The 24,722-nt window shown below is 45.5% G+C and overlaps 1 protein-coding gene across 2 annotated transcripts in view; it reads left to right on the top strand.

Moving 5' to 3' along the window:
- Positions 1 to 24,722, top strand: part of ARHGAP10 (Rho GTPase activating protein 10) — a 259,765-nt gene that overhangs the window by 47,802 nt on the left and 187,241 nt on the right. The window lies entirely within an intron of this gene.

Genomic DNA, 24,722 nt, shown 5'->3' on the forward strand with positions numbered 1-24,722 from the left:
TCTGGTCTAGACTATCAGTCCCAATGTCAGCAGTGCATGTGTGTAGTCTCCTGGGCCCCTGTCTGGGCTTTGCATGCTGCGCAGGGTGGTTTAAAGGGGTTGTAAGAAGTCTAAACATCTGCATCTTATTGATTTTCTCCGTGCCCTCCCCCCCCCACACCCCCATTCCTGACTGGTTTAGCATTCAAACTTCTTGCAGAGTAGGCAATCTGGACAGTCAGTCAGATTCTGGGGTAAGACATACTTATTACAGCCACTTCTGTAGTTCATGAGTCCTCTCTGTTCATAGAAATACTGGTCAGTCACCACATGTTGAAAAATCTCCTTTGGATAGATGGATGGCAATCCTCTGCTGGCCTGGAATAGGAACTCTCTCCTCTTTGCAGCCACCTCTAGAAAGCTTATGACCACCAAATCTTGTTGTGCCTGAAAGGATGTTAAAATCAAAGCCAGGAACTTGGGCTTTCATAGGAAAACCTTCTCATCCCAGCTTTGTGGGGGGTGTGATGGGAGGGGGAATTAAGGAGATTTTTAAAATATTTAAAATTATTTTTATTATGTTAAGCTTACCAAAATGTATCTGTGCTTGCCCCCTGGCTTGCTGCAGCTTCTGAACAGGCCAGTGAACAAAGGATGAATTAAAAAAAAACCCCAAATGATAAAGATATCAACCTGTTATCTTGTCATGGTGCAGCCCTGGAAGATTTGAATCCCCTTCCCCCAATGTTCAAACAATAATATGCTCTTCCATTTTCCTTGGCAGTCCCCTCCATCTCTTCTGAGCATAGACAAGTAACCAGGAGCCTGAAGGACTGGCACTGAACCAATACTGGAGAAGGAAGAGAATCAGGGCTGAAATGCTGCAGGATGTTGTGGCCCAGACAGATGAAGAGCTGGATTTCCAGAGAGAAAGGAACGAGAGGAGGTTGCAGAGGGAGAATGAGACGGCGCAGCATGAGGAGAGAATGGTTGCACAGTTCCTGGAACGTGACCGGGGGTTCAGGGGAGAGGACAGAGTGCAGCAGAAGGACCTTTTTGAGAGATCGCTTGCTTATATGGCCACCAGGCAACAGGCCCCAGCTGCAGCATCAGCTCCTGTCCAAGGTCCGTCTACAGTATGCGCTGCCTCCCGAGGCTACAATGTCCTGCAGCTGGTGCAGTTACTGGACAATTCTGAGGTTAGCTGGTCCATGACCCATACAATGAACAGTTTGTGGAATAATGTAATATACTGTGTGCAGCAGACAATGCCTGAACAAACCTGGCCCACACAGGCAACGTGCTTCTGAAGGGACAGGGAGTACAGGCATGAAGGAGACATACATTCCACTACAAGTGGAAGCTGAAGTGTTGTCACTGTATATAGTTTGCCAGTTTTGCACTTCTATTAGTGGTTTTTTTTTATCTTTTGCCTCTTGATGGAAGCTGGTCTGCCTATGTTTTTAAAATGTTATGTATATACATGTTTCAAATAAAGTGTTTTGGTTGCAAACAAGAACCAGTTCCAAGGCTACATGAACAGGTTTTGGTAAATTCATAAAAATGAAACTTCATGGCAGCAGTACATAAGATGTGCATAGAGCTACATTAACAGGTTTTATTATATTTGTAGGCTGCAGTGGCTCCAAAAATTGTGGGATAACTATATTAGTTCATTTTCTGTCATCCGTATCACTGTGCAAACTGATCATGTGGGTGCACAAGGCTGCTCTGACTTCCCTTGTGCATGGGTTCCTGCACCAGTAATGATAGGTGCTCTCTCTGGTTGCATGTACCATTCCTGCAGTCCAGCAGTGTCTTGAATCCACTGCTGACAAAATCGTTCTCCTTTTGCCTCACAGATGTTGTGCAGTGCATAGCTTCCACAATAGTGCAGACAGGGTTGGCAACACTGGTATCCAAATAGTTTTGAAGGCAATGCCAGCTTTGCCTTCAACCTGCCAGATGCACTTTCCATTGCGATCCTTATAGCTAGTGAGCTTGTAACTGAACCTTATTCTGCCAGGCCCTCTGAAGTCAGGATATGGTTTCATAAGCCATGGCAGGAATGGGTACGCAGTGTCCCCTAGAATAACAGTGGGGACAGACTTCATTTATAAGTGTCATTTGGAGAAAATACAAGTTCCCTGCTTGTCCAAGAAGGTAAAGTCCTGATTTCCAAGGAACCCCTGGCATCTTGCATTGTGCTAATACACTGCACATTGGTGTCCGTGAACCTGCCTCTGTGACTTATCAATGCCTGCATAATGGTGGAATAGTACCCTTTGCAATTTATCTACTCATTTGCTTTTTGTGGAGGATGAATTATGGGGACACGAGTCCCATTGTTGGCCCCCCCGCCCCACAGTTTTTTGGAAGCCTACTCTTTCCAAGTTAGTAATTATTTCAGGCACTTTGTTTATGCCCACCACCTTTGTGCACGCAGTCCTAATCATCTAATAGATTTCCACCATCACAAACCTCACAGGTGACTTGCCAACACCACGGTTAGCCATGGGCTGGTAGTAGTCTGGGGTAGTCAGCTTCCAGATGGATAATGTGACCTGCTTCTGGACCAGCATGGCTTCCTTCATGTGTGTGTCTTGATGTCACAAGGGAGGTGCGAGTGGCTCACATGGGTCCAGGATCATCTGCTGCTTCATGCAGAAGTTTTGGAGCCACTGCTGGTCATCCAAGCTCCATATAAACAACGTGATCCCAACAGTCTGTGCTTGAGGCTCTGCTCCAGAATCATTGACCTGAATATGGAGTATCTGTGGCAGTGGGAGGAGACATTTAGCTGCATCATCTGGGTCATGGATGACATGTCTGTACACTCTCTCTCTCTCTCCCTTCTTGATATCTGCCTTCTATAGGACAGATACTGCTACCAAATTGTCCGCCAGCATCTTGCAGATGTTCTACCTGAATCCTGAAATGGTGTAACTGTGCTGGCTTTGGCAGCAGGGATCCTGCAGATCCAAAATGGCTCAGCTGGATGTGTTGGTGGGCTAAAAGCACTTCCAGTCAAGTGCTGCGGGATGGACAGACAAGTCCCACACTCCAGCATGAACCAAACCCTAGAGAGGCTACAGTTAGATGCTAAGAACCCTGGGATATGCCATCACAAGCCACAGCAGCCGACAATGTCAGTATATCACAGTATGGTCATGCTATCACGGGTATGGGGCATGCATAACAACTCAGTGTGGAGTGCTCAAAGATGAGCTTGAAAAGCACAGGTTTGCATGAAAAGGTACATGGACCTGGGTATACTAAGAAGTGCAGAGAATACTAAGGCTATGTCTAGACTTGACCTTATTTTTGCCATTGTTTTGTTTCCTGTCCAATCAGTCTCCATTGATTTAACTTCTTCCAGTCAGGCAGAGTAATATCAAACAGGTAAACTGAGGTGCATGTGGTATTTATAAAAAAATACACATAACTCCTTCATTCTCCCCAGATGGTTTCACTTCAGTTGTGTAATCCCTGCGTATGTGTATCCCTGTCTATAAAGTTCCTCCAAGCATCCCAAAATGCATGACAAAAGATGACATATAAATGTTAGTGGTTTTTGGTGGTGGTTTGTGAATGAGGGGAAGGTGGGAAGTAACTAGAATAGCAAGGCAAATTAGTGAGGTTTTTTGTTTGGTTCAGATAGAGGACTTCAGAATACACCCAACTGTGAAGCTTAACAAGCAGTTTGTTCCTAAGTATGTTGACCTGAAAGATAACTGTATCAGAAAGACATGGTTTTCTGTACTGGCTTCATTGCAGAACTGCACTGTGGTGTTACTAGCCAGATACTTAAGGGCTAGAAGAGGATAACCAGCAGTCCTAAATAGATTATTGCATCCTTACATTATAAGCTGGTGAGATGTCTGTTAATATTCATAAAAAGTATGTGTGACTGTTTCCGTGTTCAATTTTGTATTGCTCACTGACAGAATGCATGGAGTTAACTCAAAGGAGGTTTTACAGGGGCTGTTAAGGGGCCCAACAGGAAAGGTAAAACAATGATACAGATAAGATAGCCTCTTAGGTTCCCATCTTTAAAGGAGATACGATAACAATTGCTGGGACATCAGTTGGGAGAAGAATTTACCAAGCTGGCTCCGTCCAGGTTTTACTCTTCCAAGGTTAAGCCTAGAATAAAAAAAATCCTCAGAAGTTAAAAAGGCAGAAAGGGAGAGGGGTGGTTGTTTAAATTGAGAGGCTGGTCAGGGTGTGTTAGTGAAAAGGCAGGCTGACTGACTGAGACCAAGGGAGAAGAAGGCTGAAGGTAATGTGGGCTAGTTCTCCCATCTCAGAGATGGGAAATCAGCTGGAGCAGCCTCAACTATGGATAGAGAGGTTAAGTTTAGGTAAGAAGTAGGGTCTCTTTGTTACATTAAATCCACTTCTCTAAATGCTTTGTATGTTGTGGGCGAAATAATGTTCTGTTTTGAAGAAACTGTTTATCTCACTGCAAACGTAAGCTGACACAACATCCCAAAGAGAACCCCTTCCAGAGTCCAACCACAGACCTGCTGAATTAGTCACAGTTGGTACTTAGGGGACTGTAACCCTGGTCCTGATGTAAGAGTGGGTGATAACAGAATTCTGCCCTAGAGGAGGCAAAGAACTGGAGTAAGACAGCTGAGGAGGTGCATTCATAGAGACCTCAAAAAGGGGCAACAGACAGCAGACCCAATAATGGGGATACCTTGCATTTTTTTGTATAAAATGGAGATGGAACACATCCAGAACCTCTGCAAATGTTCCACTCTAGCTCTGGCTGCGGTAGACAGGAAAAAAATATTTTTTTTCTGTTGTAAATTGTACCTGTGTCAGACTATCAAACTGCAGTAACATATGGTCTGCAGAGTTCAATGTTCAAGAACTGTTTTGGGGAAGTTTTGAAATATGTGGTATATCAAATATGGTTATTTGCTCATAGATTTGTTTCTCAGCCTTGTTATACTCACTATAGTCAAGTTTTTTGCTTAAGGGCCTACTCAGCAGGTGCGGTGTTACACCAGTGACTCCCATCTCTCTCTCTCTCACATGCTTCTTTCTTGTTTTAGAAATCATACTAATGCTAAAGGTGTTCGGTACAAAAGCTGACAAAATAACCATGATTTCCAGGGGGCCCAGGCCAACTTCTTTTTATTGTGGGAGTTTTTAACAGAAATGATCTTAAATCAGTTGATCACATCTGAGAGGAGGCTAAGGTAGGTGGAAAAAGTACAAACTGTTCTAACGCTCTTGTATTTCAGCAGCAGCAGAGGAGGGGGAACACAGTGACAGACTTTGTAAAATGTTATGTTCTCAGGTTTTTCAGAAGTTTTCCACTTCATGCAGTTTTAGTAACGAACTGTCTCCCCTTTAAGGAAAACAGTAACAAATGTTTAGTTGGGGTGACTGGATGTCACAGTGGATCGGAAATGGGATATAGAACCTTTCACCTATATCTGTGTTTCAGCCCCAACCCAGGTGGGAAATAATTGAAAGTTACCAACTAGATGGTACATTAAATGAGTGAGTTGTCTCAGTTCTGTTCCCACAGGATAAGTGAATACTTGAGGGGGGTAAAAAAATCATGGGCATAAATGGCAACATTGTTGATGACCTCAGTGGAAAGGCCAGGCACTGAAAGGGTATGGGGACTGAACTGTCCCTCCTGTGGAAGTGGGTCCCACAGGGTCAGGTGTAAGACTCTTTTGCAATAGAGAGTGGGGAGCTTGTTCTGCTGCTATCACTGATGTATTTCCACTCCCCTGAATGAATGGAAGACTTAAGGCAATAGGACAATCAGTTCAGCACCTTACAGGGGTACTGAGTTCTAATACCCAAGATATAGACCTAGTCCTGCAGCAAGCCCTTTTCTTTGGCACTAACAGCATCTTGAGAAGAATACTAAACTTCCAGATAATACCTTTTTCCATACAAAGCATGCTTGCCATTCTGATGCTTGTAGTTGTGTTAGTCTGTATCAGCAAAAACGACGAGTCCTTGTGGCACCTTAGAGACTAACAAATGTTATTTGGGCATAAGCTTTCGTGGGCTAGAACCCACTTCATCAGATGCATGGAGTGGAAAATACAGGAGCAGGTATAAATACATGAAAGGATGGGAATTGCCTTATCAAGTATGAGGTCAGTCTAACAAGATAATTCACTTAACAGCACGATACCAAGGGAGGAAAAATAACTTTTGAAGTGGTAATGAGAGTGGCCCATTTCAGACAGTTGACAAGAAAGTGTGAGTAACAGTAGGGGAAAATTAGGTTTAGGTTTTGTAATGACCCAACCAATCCCAGTCTTTATTCAGGCCTAATCTGAAGGTGTCCAGTTTGCAAATTAATTCCAGTTCTGCAGTTTCACATTGGAGTCTGTTTCTGAAGTTTTTTTTGATGAAGAATTGCCACTTTTAGGTCTGTAATCGAGTGACCAGAGAGATTGAAGTGTTCTCCGACTGGTTTTTGAATGTTATAATTCTTGACATCTGATTTGTGTCCATTTGTTCTTTTACGTAGAGACTGTCCGGTTTGGCCAATGTACATGGCAGAGGGGCATTGCTGGCACATGATGGCGTATATCACACTGGTAGATGTGCAGGTGAACGAGCCCCTGATGGTGTGGCTGATGTGGTTAGGTCCTATGATAGTGTCCCTTGAATAGATATGTGGACAGAGTAGGCACTGGTGTTCGTTGTAGGGTTTGGTTTCTGGGTTGGTATTTTTGTTGTGTGGTGTGTAGTTGCTGGTGAGTATTGGCTTCAGTTTGGGGGGTTGTCTGTAAGAGAGGACTGGCCTGTCTCCCAAGATCTGAGAGAGTGAGGGATCGTCCTTCAGGATAGGTTGTAGATCCTTGATGATGCGCTGGAGAGGTTTTAGTTGGGGTCTGAAGGTGACGGCTAGTGGCGCTCTGTTACTTTCTTTGTTGGGCCTGTCCTGTAGTAGGTGACTTCTGGGTACCCTTCTGGCTATGTCAGTTCTGTTTCTTCACTTCAGCAGATGGCTATTGTAGTTTTAAGACTGCTTGATAGAGATCCTGTAGGTGTTTGTCTCTGTCTGAGGGGTTGGAGCAAATGCGGTTGTATCGTAGAGCTTGGCTGTAGACAGTGGATCATGTGGTGTGGTCTGGATGAAAGCTGGAGGCATATAGGTAGAATAGCGGTCAGTAGGTTTCCGGTATAGGGTGGTGTTTATGTGACCATTGCTTATTAGCACTGTAGTGTCTAGGAAGTGGATCTCTTGTGTGAACTGGTCCAGACTGAGGTTGATGGTGGGATGGAAATTGTTGAAATCTTGGAGGAATTCCTCAAGGGCCTCCTTCCCATGGGTCCAGATGATGATGTCATCAGTGTAGTGCTAGTAGAGTAGGGGTTGTCATAAATATAAAGGGAAGCGTAAACCCCTTTAAAATCCCTCCTGGCCAGAGGAAAACTCCTCTCACCTGTAAAGGGTTAAGAAGCTAAAGGTAACCTCGCTGGCACCTGACCAAAATGACCAATGAGGAGACAAGATGCTTTCAAAAGCTGAGAGGAGGGAGAGAAACAAAGGGTCTGTGGGTCTGTCTACATGCTGTTTTTGCCGGGGATAGACCAGGAATGGAGTCTTAGAACTTTTAGTAAGTAATCTAGCTAGTAATCTAGTAATCTAGTAATAATGTGTTAGATTATGATTTCTTTAAATGGCTGAGAAAAGAATTGTGCTGAATAGAATAACTATTTCTGTCTGTGTATCTTTTTTGTAACTTAAGGTTTTGCCTAGAGGGATTCTCTGTTTTGAATCTAATTACCCTGTACGGTATCTACCATCCTGATTTTACAGAGGGGATTTCTTTACTTCTATTTACTCCTATTTCTATTAAAAGTCTTCTTGTAAGAAAACTGAATCCTTTTTCATTGTTCTCCAATCCAAGGGTTTGGGTCTGTGGTCACCTATGCAAATTGGTGAGGCTTTTTATCCAACATTTCCCAGGAAAGGGGGGGGTGCAAGTGTTGGGAGGATTGTTCATTGTTCTTAAGATCCAAGGGTCTGGGTCTGTAGTCACCTAGGCAAATTGGTGAGGCTTTTTACCAAACCGTGTCCAGGAAGTGGGGTGCAAGGTTTTGGGAAGTATTTGGGGGGAAAGACGTTTCCAAACAGCTCTTCCCCAGTAATCAGTATTTGTTTGGTGGTGGTAGCGGCCAATCCAAGGACAAAGGGTGGAATGTTTTGTACCTTGGGGAAGTTTTGACCTAAGCTGGTAAAGATAAGCTTAGGAGGTTTTCATGCAGGTCCCCACATCTGTACCCTAGCATTCAGAGTGGGGGAGGAACCTTGACATGGTGGCATAGTGGTGGGATTAACCTGAAATCATTTTGAGATCCAGTTGAGATTTTTTGAACTAGAAATACAGATTTTAAAAAGGAAATATTTTTTCCTTTGGAAAGGAAGTCCAGAAAGCAGCTGAAACTGAAAGCAGCTTGTTTTTTCTCTGCTTTGTGGCCAAGCAGAGACAAAAGGGGATTATCTTTGTGAATTGCAGGTTTTCTTTGCCTGGAGGCAGGGTACTTAACTCCTGTAGGGAAATTCACAGGATTTTGATTTTTTACAAGGAGCACAAGTTTGAAAAGGATTTTTTTTTTCCCCTTAAGGCTGCTGGTAAGCAGGTTTCCAAGTAGTTGGAGGTTTTTTGCTTTGAGTTGGGCCCAGAGCAGAGACAAGGGAATTGTCTTTTTTCTGTAGGCTGACAATCACTATCAGAGAATAGGTATTCTATTCCAGCACAGCAAAATTTTACAGCCAAGTTTTGTTTGTTTATTTCTAACCCTTGGGTGTAAAGTTAGTTAAAAACAGAGAGGTTAGAATGACAAAATCCACAGCTCAACAAAAGCTGGAATTAGCCAGATTTCAGGCTGAGGAAAAACAAAGGGAACATGAAAGACAGACAGAACTCATGCACCAGAAGGAGGAGGAGAAGGAAAAAGAAAGGGAGGTAGCGAAAGAGGCAGAACAACACCAAGCGGCTGCTCACAGGAGAGCTATGGAGGCAAGGGCCAAAGAAATGGAGGCAAGGGCCAAAGAAATGGAGGCAAGGGCCAAAGAAATGGAGGAGAAGGAAAAAGAGAGGAAGCATGTGGAGGAGATGGAGAAGATAAAGGCTCAGCAGAATATACCAACAAACCCTAGCAATCCTTCTCCAGGTACCACTCCCCATCCCAGAAAGTTCCCCACCTACAAGGCAGGCGATGATACTGAGGCCTTCCTAGAAAACTTCGAAAGGGCCTGCCTTGGGTACAACATCTCTACTGACCAATACATGGTAGAACTGAGGCCGCAGCTCAGTGGACCCTTAGCTGAGGTGGCAGCTGAAATGCCTAAAGAACACATGAACAAGTATGAACTGTTTAAATCCAAGGCGAGAGTCAGAATGGGGATAACACCCGAGCAGTCTTGTCAGAGGTTCAGAGCCCTAAGGTGGGAACCAGACGTGTCATTTACCCGACATGTCTACCAGATTGTGAAACATTGGGATGCCTGGATATCAGGAGCAAGTGTTGAATCTCCAGTAAATTTGCCCTTCCTAATGCAAATGGAACAATTCTTAGAGGGTGTTCCTGAGGAAATAGAAAGATACATCCTAGATGGGAAGCCCAAAACTGTAATCGAGGCAGGAGAGATTGGAGCCAGATGGGTGGAGGTGGCCGAGAAGAAGAAAACTGGTCTCAATGGGAGCGGAGACCAGAAGGGACAACCCCAGACCACACCCTATCACCGGGGGCTGCCCAAAGCCCCACATACCTCCCAAAGAACCGTCCAGACCCCTTATCGTCCCACCACCCCGTTCTTCAGCAACCCACCTCGCCCTAGTGACCCGTCAGCTGGACGATGTTTTAAATGTAACAAGCTGGGGTATGTAAAGGCCAGCTGCCCCAAGAACCCCAACAGATTACAGTTCATTACACCGGAATCACACCAGAGGTCCGCAGGCCCAGATACCTCCCAGATACCCTTGGAGCAGAGGGAAACTGTGAGTGTGGGTGGGAAGAGGTCACTGCGTGGAGGGACACTGGAGCACAAGTGTCAGCTATCCATGCTTCCTTAGTGGACCCCAATTTAATCAACCCAGAGATCCAAGTGACGATTCAACCCTTCAAGTCCAACTCTTTCAATTTGCCTACAGCCCAGTTGCCTGTCCAGTACCAGGGCTGGTCAGGAACATGGACTTTTGCAGTCTATGATGATTATCCCATCCCTATGCTGTTGGGGGAAGACTTGGCCAATCATGTGAAACGGGCCAAGAGGGAGGGAGTGGTCACCCGTAGCCAGGTTAAACAAGCCGTGAGGCCTAGCTCTATTCTGGAAACTTCTATCAGGACCCAGGCAGAGGTGATGGACCCAGACCCCAGGCCAATGTCTGCAACAGCAGTAGTGGATCCAGTCCCAGAGACCCAGAGGGAACCAGTCCCAGAACCGGAACCAGCCGAACAACCAACACCAGACCCATTGCCAGCACTGAATCCAGTACTTGCAACCTCAGCACCAGAGGGCCCCATCCGAACCTGAACTGGCCGCAGCCCATAACCCTACACAAGAGGCTCAGCTGGAGCTTGAATCCCAACATAATGCACCAGCGGAGAGCGGTTCACAGTCAACGGAAACAGCCCCGTCCCCTACATCGCTTCCAGAGGGACCAAGCCTAGGTCCACAATCCAATGAGGGACTGGTGTCTCCAGCATCAAGGGAACAGTTCCGGACCGAACAGGAATCAGATGAAAGCCTCCAGAGAGCTTGAACGGCGGCACGGAGCAACCCACCGCCTCTCAGCTCTTCTAATCGATCCAGGCTTGTTGTAGAAAGAGGACTTTTTTACAAGGAAACTCTTTCTGGTGGACACCAGGAAGACTGGCATCCTCAGAGACAGTTGGTAGTTCCAACTAAATACCGGGCCAAGCTCTTGAGCTTAGCCCATGATCACCCTAGTGGCCATGCTGGGGTGAACAGGACCAAAGACCGTTTCGAGGGGTCATTCCACTGGGAGGGAATGGGCAAGGATGTTTCTACCTATGTCCGGTCTTGTGAGGTATGCCAAAGAGTGGGGAAACCCCAAGACCAGGTCAAAGCCCCTCTCCAGCCACTCCCCATCATTGAGGTTCCATTTCAGCGAGTAGCTGTGGATATTCTGGGTCCTTTTCTGAAAAAGACACCCAGAGGAAAGCAGTACACACTGACTTTCATGGATTTTGCCACCTGATGGCCGGAAGCAGTAGCTCTAAGCAACACCAGGGCTAAAAGTGTGTGCCAGACACTAGCAGACATTTTTGCCAGGGTAGTTTGGCCCTCTGACATCCTCACAGATGCAGGGACTAATTTCCTGGCAGGAACTATGGAAAACCTTTGGGAAGCTCATGGGGTAAATCACTTGGTTGCCGCTCCTTACCACCATCAAACAAATGGCATGGTGGAGAAGTTTAATGGAACTTTGAGGGCCATGATACGTAAATTCGTAAATGAGCACTCCAATGATTGGGACCTAGTGTTGCAGCAGTTGCTCTTTGCCTACAGAGCTGTACCACACCCCAGTTTAGGGTTTTCCCCATTTGAACTTGTATATGGTTGTGAGGTTAAGGGGCCATTGCAGTTGGTGAAGCAGCAATGGGAGGGATTTACACCTTCTCCAGGAACTAACATTCTGGACTTTGTAACCAACCTACAAAACACCCTCCGAACCTCTTTAGCGCTTGCTAAAGAAAACCTAAAGGATGCTCAAAAAGAGCAAAAAGCCTGGTATGATAAACATACCAGAGAGCGTTCCTTCAAAGTAGGGGACCAGGTCATGATCTTAAAGGCTCTCCAGGCCCATAAAATGGAAGCATCGTGTGAAGGGCCATTCACGGTCCAGGAGCGCCTGGGAGCTGTTAATTATCTCATAGCATTCCCCACCTCCAACCGAAAGCCTAAGGTGTACCATATTAATTCTCTAAAGCCCTTTTATTCCAGAGAATTAAAGGTTTGTCAGTTTACAGCCCAGGGAGGAGACGACGCAGAGTGGCCTGAAGGTGCCTACTGCGAAGGGAAATGTGGTGGTGGTGTGGAAGAGGTGAACCTCTCCATGACCCTTGGGCGTATGCAGCGACAGCAGATCAAGGAGCTGTGCACTAGATATGCCCCAACGTTCTCAGCCACCCCAGGACTGACTGAACAGGCATACCACTCCATTGACACAGGTAATGCTCCCCCAATTAAAGTCCAACCTTACCGGGTGTCTCCTCAAGCTAAAACTGCTATAGAACGGGAGATCCAGGATATGTTACAGATGGGTGTAATCCGCCCCTCTGGAAGTGCATTGGCATCTCCAGTGGTTTTAGTTCCCAAACCAGATGGGAAAATATGTTTTTGCATGGACTACCGTAAGCGAAATGCTATAATTCTCCCAGACAACTATCCAATGCCACGCACAGATGAACTATTATTAGAGAAACTGGGACGGGCCCAGTTCATCTCTACCTTGGACTTAACCAAGGGGTACTGGCAGGTACCGCTAGATGAATCTGCCAAGGAAAGGTCAGCCTTCACCACACATCTCGGGATGTATGAATTTAATGTACTCCCTTTCGGGCTGCAAAATGCACCCGCCACCTTCCAAAGGCTGGTAGATGGTCTCCTAGCGGGATTAGGAGAATATGCAGTCGCCTACCTTGACGATGTGGCCATATTTTCGGATTCCTGGGCAGACCACCTGGAACATCTACAAAAAGTCTTCGAGCGCATAAAGGAGGCAGGACTAACTGTTAAGGCTAAAAAGTGTCAAATAGGCCTAAACAGAGTGACTTACCTTGGACACCAGGTGGGTCAAGGAACTGTCAGCCCCCTACAGGCCAAAGTGGATGCTATCCAAAAGTGGCCTGTCCCAAAGTCAAAGAAACAGGTTCAATCCTTCTTAGGCTTGGCCGGTTATTACAGACGATTTGTACTGCAATGCAGCCAAATCGCCGCCCCACTGACAGACCTAACCAAAAAGAAACCGCCAAATGCTGTTCAGTGGACCGAAAAGTGTCAGAAGGCCTTTAACAAGCTTAAAGCGACACTCATGTCTGACCCTGTGCTAAGGGCCCCCGACTTTGACAAACCGTTCCTAGTAACCACAGATGCGTCTGAGCGTGATGTGGGAACAGTTTTCATGCAGAAAGGACCTGATCAAGAATTCCACCCTGTAGTGTTTCTTAGGAAAAAACTGTCTGAGAGGGAAAGCAACTGGTCAGTCGGTGAAAAAGAATGTTACGCCATTGTCTACGCTCTGGAAAAGCTACGCCCCTATGTTTGGGGACGGCGTTTTCACCTGCAAACCGACCATGCTGCACTGTAGTGGCTTCACACCGTCAAAGAAAATAACAAAAAACTTCTTTGGTGGAGTTTAGCTCTCCAAGATTTTGATTTTGACATCCAACACATCTCAGGAGCTTCTAACAAAGTGGCTGATGCACTCTCCCGTGAAAGTTTCCCAGAATCAACTGGTTAAAATCGTCCTTGAGATGTGGAAAATATTGTTAGTCTTTATGTACTTGGTAGTATATTTAGAGATGCATGTGTCTTATTAACTCTGTTTTTCCTAGAGCTCCAGGAAGAAATCCCAGCCAGTGTTTCACCCTAGCTGAGATTTGGGGGGCTTGTCATAAATATAAAGGGAAGGGTAAACCCCTTTGAAATCCCTCCTGGCCAGAGGAAAACTCTTCTCACCTGTAAAAGGGTTAAGAAGCTAAAGGTAACCTTGCTGGCACCTGACCAAAATGACCAATGATACTTTAAAAAGCTGAGAGGAGGGAGAGAAACAAAGGGTCTGTGGGTCTGTCTACATGCTGTTTTTGCCGGGGATAGACCAGGAATGGAATCTTAGAACTTTTAGTAAGTAATCTAGCTAGGTACGTGTTAGATTATGATTTCTTTAAATGGCTGAGAAAAGAATTGTGCTGAATAGAATAACTATTTCTGTCTGTGTATCTTTTTTGTAACTTAAGGTTTTGCCTAGAGGGATTCTCTGTTTTGAATCTAATTACCCTGTACGGTATCTACCATCCTGATTTACAGAGGGGATTTCTTTACTTCTATTTACTCCTATTTCTATTAAAAGTCTTCTTGTAAGAAAACTGAATGCTTTTTCATTGTTCTCAGATCCAAGGGTTTGGGTCTGTGGTCACCTATGCAAATTGGTGAGGCTTTTTATCCAACATTTCCCAGGAAAGGGGGGGGGGGTGCAAGTGTTGGGAGGATTGTTCATTGTTCTTAAGATCCAAGGGTCTGGGTCTGTAGTCACCTAGGCAAATTGGTGAGGCTTTTTACCAAACCTTGTCCAGGAAGTGGGGTGCAAGGTTTTGGGAAGTATTTGGGGGGAAAGACGTTTCCAAACAGCTCTTCCCCAGTAATCAGTATTTGTTTGGTGGTGGTAGCGGCCAATCCAAGGACAAAGGGTGGAATGTTTTGTACCTTGGGGAAGTTTTGACCTAAGCTGGTAAAGATAAGCTTAGGAGGTTTTCATGCAGGTCCCCACATCTGTACCCTAGCGTTCAGAGTGGGAGAGGAACCTTGACAGGGGTGTAAGGGAATGAGAGCTGAGGAAGCATTGTTCTAAGTCAGCCATAAAAATGTTGGCATACTGTGGGGCCATGTGGTACCCATAGCAGTTTTGCTGGCTTGAATGTATAAATTGTCCCCAAATCTGAAATAGCTGTGGGTGAGGACAAAGTCACAAAGTTCAGTCACCAGGTAGTTGTAGTTGTGTTGTTCCTGGAGAGAAGTTAAAAATGGATTCCAATGTGGCTAATTTGGAACTTTCAGCTGTGGGCCCATTCTTGAGCCTGATTTTATTTGCTAGTCACCAGAAAATTTGCTTTGCTTAATAAATTTACCAATCACTGGATTTGTACTCCTTGATTTTAATTCCAGCCACAGATTATATTTTAGCACTGAAAACTCTTAACCTCTTTTTTTTAAAAAAAACTCTAGATTACCTGGGATGACAATACAGGACAATAGCTGTTTTGAAGGACTCTTCATTCTCCTGCTACTTTCTTTATCTCTGGGTTCTAGGCACCTAAAATTCGCAAATCAGAATTGTATCCTACTTCGGATTAGATTAACTCTTGCTGCCCAAGGAATGGAAAATACATCTTCCTGCTCCTGCGGTGGGGTTATTTAGGTGACCTCACGGAAGTGCCTACCCTTTGTTGAAGTTCACTGTGATCAGGAGTAGCTTTAATCTGTTTCAGGGAGTCCAAGCAGTGGAGGCTATAATGGGGGTGTTCTGAATAGTGCATTTCATCAAAACATCCATTTTTGGGTGCTGGTGGAGAGGTAGCTGTGTTTGTCTTGCTCCACTGCAGACACTCTGTGAATGACTTTGCCACTCTCTGGGTCCCTCTGCCATGGTTTGTATATGTTAGACAAACTATGCCAAAGTTGTGGCCACACTGTCTCTGTGCTCAGCAATAGCTATGTGTCATCTCAGCTGCAAAAATTTTCACTGTAACCCAGTCCATTTCATATTCTGGTATGCCAAGCACATCAGTATTTAAATAATGTCTTCAAGAGACTTGTGGACCTGGACAGCTTCCCCCTTCCTTCTCATCCTCCTTTCTTCTTCAGCCTATTTCCTCTCCCTCTCCAATTCCAGAATTTTGTCTGCCCTCCCCCATTTGTTTCTCTACAGTTTCTCTCCTGGGTTGCATTATCATCTAGGACAGCCATCCCCTCTGCTTGTCTGACTCTCAGATCCCATGGCAAGCTTCTGGTTTGTGACTCCTAAACTTGAGCTGTAGCTCACGAAAACTTATGCTCAAATAAATTTGTTAGCCTCTAAGGTGCCACAAGTACTCCTTTTTCTTTTTGCAGATACAGACTAACACGGCTGCTTCTCTGAAACGTAATCTTCTAACTTACCTTGGTGCCATTTTTAACCCCTTCCTCTTTCAAATCTATGTAAGAGCAATCTGTAGCTGAAACTAACATAACATAGATTCCAGTGGGTTCACCCTGGGCAGTCTCTCCATGGTTCACCCAGCAAGTTTGTTTAACCTAAAAAATAAGGCTTGTCGAGGTTTAGTTTTATGTATCCTCAAAACCAGTATTTTCTTAAACATTTTTTATCGGAAAGATGGATTATACATCTGCCTACTAGCCCACAGCAAGCTTAAAGGTATATTTTCACTAGAAATGCTGCAGTGGAACAGCTGTAGCTGTCCTGCTCTAGCACTTCAGTGTAGACACTCATTATAGAGACGGGAGGGGTTTTCCTGTCCTGGAAGAATTCTTCCGTCGACCTTGCACTGTCTACACTAAGGATTAGGTTGGCTTAAATACATCACTCACGGGTATGGATTTTTCACCCCTGAGTAGTTATAGCTGGGTCAACCTAACTTTTTAGTGTATACCTGGTCTTAGTGTTTATAGATTTAGATTTGAAATCTTCATAATGATGACTGAAACTTGTGCATGCAGGGTTCTTTTCTCAAATCCTAATATTGAAATTGAATATTACAAATCGCTTTTTCAATGTGCAAGTCCATAAAAGGCAGAATAGTTTGTTCTGATTAAAAATTGCAATCCCAGAAAGGGCCATTTTGAATGAAAAAGCAGTTTGTTAGTGGCTGTTTTGTTGTCTTTGCGCTCTGAGTAAAATGCGGTAACCCACAATGGAGTTTGGTCAGCTGCAGTGAATTGAATGACATACTCCCACAAAGACACTTTGTTCTTGTTTGTAAATGTACTTGTTAAGAGAACTCATTTAGTTTCAACCACCAATATGGACAACAGATGCTCCTTCCTTTTACAGGTTACAGAGTAACAGCCATGTTAGTCTGTATTCGCAAAAAGAAAAGGAGTACTTGTGGCACCTTAGAGACTAACCAATTTATTTGAGCATAAGCTTTCGTGAGCTACAGCTCACTTCATCGGATGCATACCGTGGAAAGTGTAGAAGATCTTTTTATACACACAAAGCATGAAAAAATACCTCCTCCCACCCCACTCTCCTGCTGCTAATAGCTTATCTAAAGTGATCACTCTCCTTACAATGTGTATGATAATCAAGTTGGGCCATTTCCAGCACAAATCCAGGTTTTCTCACCTTCCACCCCGCCCCCGACAAACTCACTCTCCTGCTGGCAATAGCTTATCCAAACTGACCACTTTCCTTACAATGTGTATGATAATCAAGGTGGGCCAATTCCAGCATAAATCCAAGTTTAACCAGAACGTCTGAGGGGGGGTTGTAGGAAAAAACAAGGGGAAATAGGCTACCTTGCATAATGACTTAGCCACTCCCAGTGTCTATTTAAGCCTAAATTAATAGTATCCAATTTGCAAATGAATTCCAATTCAGCAGTTTCTCGCTGGAGTCTGGATTTGAAGTTTTTTTGTTGTAAGATAGCGACTTTCATGTCCGTAATTGCGTGACCAGAGAGATTGAAGTGTTCTCCGACTGGTTTATGAATGTTATAATTCTTGACATCTGATTTGTGTCCATTTATTCTTTTGCGTAGAGACTGTCCAGTTTGACCAATGTACATGGCAGAGGGGCATTGCTGGCACATGATGGCATATATCACATTGGTGGATGTGCAGGTGAACGAGCCTCTGATAGTGTGGCTGATGTTATTAGGCCCTGTGATGGTGTCCCCTGAATAGATATGTGAGCACAGCTGGCAACGGGCTTTTTTGCAAGGATAGGTTCCTGGGTTAGTGGTTCTGTTGTGTGGTATGTGGTTGTTGGTGAGTATTTGCTTCAGGTTGGGGGGCTGTCTGTAGGCAAGGACTGGCCTGTCTCCCAAGATTTGTGAGAGTGTTGGGTCATCCTTCAGGATAGGTTGTAGATCCTTAATAATGCGTTGGAGGGGTTTTAGTTGGGGGCTGAAGGTGACCGCTAGTGGCGTTCTGTTATTTTCTTTGTTAGGCCTGTCCTGTAGTAGGTGATTTCTGGGAACTCTTCTGGCTCTATCAATCTGTTTCTTCACTTCTGCAGGTGGGTATTGTAGTTGTAAGAATGCTTGATAGAGATCTTGTAGGTGTTTGTCTCTGTCTGAGGGGTTGGAGCAAATGCGGTTGTATCGCAGAGCTTGGCTGTAGACGATGGATCGTGTGGTGTGGTCAGGGTGAAAGCTGGAGGCATGTAGGTAGGAATAGCGGTCAGTAGGTTTCCGGTCAAGGGTGGTGTTTATGTGACCATTGTTTATTAGCACTATACCGGAAACCTACTGACCGCTATTCCTACCTACATGCCTCCAGCTTTCACCCTGACCACACCACACGGAATTCATTTGCAAATTGGATACTATTAATTTAGGCTTAAATAGAGACTGGGAGTGGCTAAGTCTTTATGCAAGGTAGCCTATTTCCCCTTGTTTTTTCCTACACCCCCCCCCCCCCCCCCCCGAGACATTCTGGTTAAACTTGGATTTATGCTGGAAATGGCCCACCTTGATTATCATGCACATTGTAAGGAGAGTGGTCAGTTTGGATGAGCTATTGCCAGCAGGAGATAGCTCAGTGGTTTGAGCATTGGCCTGCTAAACCCACGGTTGTGAGAGTGAGTTTGTGTGTGTGTGTGTTTTGGGGGGGAGGGGGGTGAGAAAACCTGGATTTGTGCTGGAAATGGCCCACCTTGATTATCATACACATTGTAAGGAGAGTGATCACTTTAGATAAGCTATTACCAGCAGGAGAATGGGGTGGGAGGAGGTATTGTTTCATGGTCTCTGTGTATATAATGTCTTCTGCAGTTTCCACAGTATGCATCCGATGAAGTGAGCTGTAGCTCACGAAAGGTTATGCTCAAATAAATTGGTTAGTCTCTAAGGTGCCACAAGTACTCCTTTTCTTCTTCCTTTTACAAGGAGACAGGCAGTAGTATCAACCAAGAGAGGGAACAGATATTTTGCTTTGGTATCTACGCTTGAGGGTTGCTTCTCCATAGACTTTAAGGTCAGAAGGGACCATTATGATCATCTAGTCTGACCTCCTGCACAACGGCAGGCCACAGAATCTCACCCACCCACTCCTGCAATAAACTTCTCACCTGTGTGTGAGCTATTGAAGTCCTCAAATCATGGTTTAAAGACTTCAAGGTGCAGAGAATCCTCCTGCAATGTCCCATGCTGCAGAGGAAGGTGAAAAATCCCCAGGGCTTCTTCCAGTCTGCCCTGGAGGAAAATTCCTTCTTCGAGTAGTGTCCCTATGGGTGCTCCAGTTTAGGTGTCCGTGTGCCCCTGCACCTGTAATCAGAGATTTTTGGTAGCAGTGTCCTGTTGAGCCCGGCTCCCTGGTGGTCTGCCTTCAGGCTATTTAGCACTGCACTGTGAACCCCCCTCACTTCCTTCTCTACCACCTTTGGCCTCTGACAGAAGGAGCAGTTGTCCCTTCCTTATCTGTGTCATTAGCATAAGTAGTGTTTGTTTTGTTACCTTTGTTCTCCCTAAAAGTACTCAGGCTAGTGTTTTTTATTTTATTTTATTTTATTTTATTTTATTTTATTTTATTTTATTTTATTTCTTTGGTTTAAAAAGAAAAGAGAAAAAGGAAAAGAACTTCACTTTCCTTCCCTGTCTGGGGGCATTCCCCCTCACCCCCCAGGCATCTAGTGGACTCATAATTATTTATTTTTCAGTTTAAAAAAAAAAATAAAGAGGATGTTCTTCTGCATATTCCTCCTTGCTAGAGGATGACCCCCCCACCCCCCCGCCCAGGGGCTTGCCTGGCTCTCTCTGCTCCAAGCGGTGCCTCTCCTGCCAGGAGTCAGTTCCTGTCATGGCCAGACACTCACTGTGCCTGGGAGACCCTCACAGAAGTGCGTTAGCTGCCACACCTAAAACGGCAGCCTCACAGGAGCTGGGAGCAGAAGTAAACATTCCTCCTTAGAGAGAAAACACTTCAGTCTGCAGGGGACTCCGGTGGGTGTTGACCCCAGATCATCCCCAGAGCCTTCACTTCAAAAGGGGTTGAGTGGTGAAGAGGAGGAGAGAGAGAGAGAAGAAGCCACCAGCAGACTCCCCCTGGAAAGGCTCCTCTGAGCAACTGGCCAGCCAGAGGCGTGTTGCCCAGTGTGACCATCTCCGCAGGGACCCCGGAGCAACTGGCCAGCCAGAGGGGTGTTCCCCAGTGCAGTCATTCCTCTGCTGTGAGCTCAGCTGCCGCTCAGGTTGGGCACTGAAGCTCTGGAAGCTGAAACCTAAGAAGGGGCTTCCTGCTGTGAGCTCTGCCCTGCTCTGAGCTCTGCACCAACAAGGGGCTTCTGTAAGCTCTGTGCTGCTTTGAGTTCTACTCTGGGCAACTACTGCACCGAGAGGGCACAGTTACCGTACCATCGCTAAAAGAGCGACACAGAGAAGCCCTGTTTCAAAGTAACAGCCGTGTTAGTCTGTATTCGCTAAAAGAAAAGGGGTACTTGTGGCACCTTAGAGACTAACCAATTGATTTGACAGGTTTCAGAGTAACAGCCGGGTTAGTCTGTATTCGCAAAAAGAAAAGGAGTACTTGTGGCACCTTGGAGACTAACCAATTTATTTGAGCATAGGCTTTCGTGAGCTGCAGCTCACTTCATCGGATGCATACTGTGGAAAGTTTAGAAGATCCTATTATATACACACAAAGCATGAAAAAATACCTCCTCCCACTCCACTCTCCTGCTGGTATAGTGATCACTTTAGATCACTAAACTTTCCACAGTATGCATCCGATGAAGTGAGCTGTAGCTCACGAAAGCTTATGCTCAAATAAATTGGTTAGTCTCTAAGGTGCCACAAGTCCTCCTTTTCTTGTAACAGAAGAAGCCCTGCTGTCAGCTCTGCTTCAGCACCGAGACACCAGAGGCTTCTACCATCATGCTCTGAGGCAACAGTACCCCTCCCCGCCCCAAGGAGAGGAGACAGTTACCATACCATCTCTAAAAGAGCGGCATAGAGAAACCCTTTGGTACCAGATGCAACAAACTCCCATCTAGGAAGTGTTCTGCACCTTCCCAACCATTGATACCGACTACAGACACTCCTCTGGGGTTCTGGATGAGCCCATGGTAACACAGGTACTCTGATACTCTGGAGACCTGTGGCCTCAGTACCCAGGGAGAGACAATTACCATACTGTCTCCAAAAAAGTCGCACCAACAAACTTTTTGTACTGGGCAAAACTCTCATTTACGAAGTGTTCTGCCAACTATCAGTAATGACAATGTACCACAGACCCGCTTCTGTGGTACCAAATGAACCCATGGTACTGCATGAGGTCTGGTAGCCTGGAGACCTGATGATTGGGGAAGAACCACAGTCCCCATTACTTGGTACCAGGACTGCGGTATCGAGCACGTCCCGGCACCGAGAATCGCTCTTAGCACTGGGCTGTATACTGCCAATACCCCAGTCAGCGGCACCCTTACCCACTGATAAATCTGACATGGGCCAGGAGAAGATCATTCCCTGGCCCCTCAAGGTGGCCCACCACCACACTACCAGGGTCATTCCCAATTCCATAATGCCAACCGCCCATGCCTGTCTTCCTGCCTCTCCCTCCCAAGGCCATATTGTAACTCTTTGGGTATAGACACACACATGGCGCGACCGTCTCCAGCGTCTCTCAGGGAAAGTCCACCAGATGGTTTGCTACAGCCTGGCACCCGAGCCAGGACAGGAGAAAGCTTTTTCAGAACAGGGAAGAAGGGGGAAGGGGAAAAACAAACCAACAAAAAAAGAACAACAAAAAAAAAAACCTCCACATCTGAAGAGGAAGCTACTTCTTCAGCACACTTCTCCTCATCTTTCCCAGATGAGACTGTGCTGCCCACCCCTCATCACTAGGTGAAGATTTAAGAACTTTCTGGATCTTACCAAGAGGGTGGCAGACGAGCTGCACATTCCCTTACAGGGGGTGGCAGATACACATCACAAGTTGGTGGAAATTCTGCACACACCTTCTCATCTAGAACTGTCCTCCCAATTAATGAGCTGATTCTGGATCCTACCAAAATCATCTGTCAGAGCCAGCCTCCATCGCACCAATCAGCAACAGAGTGTAAACAAAAACAACTCTACATCTCTACCCAAAGAGGCAGGCTTTGTTTTCAACATCTGCAACCCAAGTCCATCATAGTGGATGTGGTTAATGCATGAAACAAGCAACATAATGCCAAGTCAACTCCATATGATCAGGCTTCGCAAGATGGTGTATTCATCAACAACATTACTGTTTAGAGTCATAAATTACCAAACTGTCATGGCCAAAACAATTTTGTTAATCTTGGGAAACCCAGGATGTTTCTGAAACATTACAGGAAACACAAAAAGAACAGATTCAGACCATTCTTAGAGAAGGTCAGTTAATAGCCAGAGCGGTCCTAGAGACACCACTGGATGTAGCTGTTACAGCTGCCCGCCAAGTCTCCATAACAGTGGTACTGAGGTGGGTTGTGGGTGGTTTTTTGTTTTGTTCTCTACACCTCTCTAGATTTCCCAAAGAGCTACAGACTTCCAATTTGAAGGGCCAAACTCTTTGCGGAGAAGACAGATTTTCTCTCCACATCCTGAAGGATTCTCAGACCGCACTACACGCCTTAGGAATCTACGCTGGGGAACAGAAGAGAAGATATACGTCTCAACAACACCACAGATCACAATCTTCTCAATACTCACCATCTCTGTGCTGTTATCAGCCACAGTGTAAGAGGCCCAGGGCTCAAAAGTGAGAACAATCTGCACCCCAGTCCATGACCGCTCAAACTGCCTCTTATAAGCACTTTGATGAGCTGGTCAGGGGCCTGAACAATGATACCTTACAGCATCAACTGCCATCTGTACACCTGTCATGCCTCTCAGAAGTCACCTTACCTTACTTCACAGCAGTTAGGACCAGCTCTAGAGCAAAGAGATTGATTTCTAGCCCTGAACTTACAGGGTGCCGACTTCCATTTCTCAATACAGCCATCGTACAGGAGATTTCCTACTGCTTACCTTTGCGGCAGGATCATTATAGGTACACATTGTTCCACACAGGGTAGTCTCCAAGGTTCACTTCATTGTAGTGGCATACTAACTCTGGTACAATGACTGGACTTTATCAGCACCAACCTGATGCAGTACAAGCGAGAGCGCTCCTGTCACTACCCACATTCACCACCCTGGGACATGTCTCCCTAATATGCTGGGGAGCTCACCTACACAACAACAAGGTTCAGGACAAATGGCCTTCCACAGAAATGACCTTCCATATCACTCTTTTGGGGTTAAGGGCTGTCAGGCGTGCCTGTCCACAAACTCTGCCTTTTATCAAAAACAACACACAAAGGTTATGATGGACTTAATGTGACCTGTATGTTTTGTATAAACTGCCAAGGAGATGCCGGATCTCCCTCCCTCTGCAAGGCACCATTCAGACTTTGGAATTGATGCACCCATCACAATGTGCTCATCTCAGCTGTCTGTCTGCAAGTGATACAGAACGGGATAACCAACAGTCTCAGTTGGAATTTTCTCACAACAATGAGTGTATACTGAATTCACAGGTGCTTCAAGATATAGCCACCCTTTGGGGAAACATTCATTGGCAGTTGCCCTCATCTTCCCAGAGGACAAGGGCCCACTTATATGTCTTTTCCCAGTTTCCTACCCTATCCAAGATTCTGTTGAAAATTCAACGAAACAAAGCAAGAGTTATTGTGATTGCCCCTCTTGACTATGACATGTCTGGCTCCCTTACCTGATGCAGATGGCAATATGCCCTCCTGTTCCTGTGACTTCAGCCCATTCCTCATCCGCTCTCTCAAAACAATGGCTGACCCTTCACTCCAACCCATGGGTCCTCCGCCTCCAGGCTTGGATCTTTCTTTGTTCCAAGGCTTAGAAGCAGAATGCTCTGACAAGCTGAAACACATGTTGCAACACAACCACGAGCTGACCACTCCACATACCTGTCTACAAAATGGAAATGACTCCATGTTTGTACCATTCCAAACGGACAGATCCAACCTCATCTTTCCTCCCTCTGATTTTGCACTACATTTTAAACTCTCACTCAGCTCCCTTAAGGTACATCTCATGGCGAAAATGGCTTCCCACTTGGAGTTTGCTCAACCACTAATGTGTAGACTCTTTAAGGGCATTGGGACTCTCTTCTCCCATGTGACACCACCCGCTCTAACCTGGGACTTTAATCTAGTTCTCAGGGCTTGGACTAGACCTCCCTCTGAGTCCAGGGCAACTTGTTCTCTCTTATACCTGGCCATGACGACAGCATTTCTAATTGCCATCACCTCAGCTAGGCACATAGGAGAAATAGCGGCCCTGATGGCACACCCATTATTCATGGCCTTTGTCTTTAAATAAATAAATAACTCTAAGGCCATATCCCAAGTTTCTCCCTACTTTTTCTGCCTTTCCGTATAAATCAACAGATCCATTTCCCTGTTTTTTCCCAAAACCACATTGTGACAATTGGGAAACAATTGAAGGACATTAGCATTCTATTTGGACAGGACTAAGGACTTCAGGAATTCCCCTAAACTCTTCCTTTCGTCCACAGAAAGATCCAAAAGCTCTGTGATATCTCCTAAAAAGACTATCCAAATGGGTCTCTAGTTGCATTAATCACTTAGCAAGGGTGCAACTTGCTTCTGTCCATACGCACTCCATGAGATCAGTTCCTACCTCAATCACATTCCATAGGGATACCCCATCTCCCCAATCTATAGAGCAATGATTGTGGCCTCTGTCCATACTTTCGCAGAACATTATGCGATCAC

Source organism: Caretta caretta, chromosome 4 (assembly GCF_965140235.1).
Source record: "Caretta caretta isolate rCarCar2 chromosome 4, rCarCar1.hap1, whole genome shotgun sequence".
NCBI classification, from domain to species: Eukaryota; Metazoa; Chordata; order Testudines; family Cheloniidae; genus Caretta; species Caretta caretta.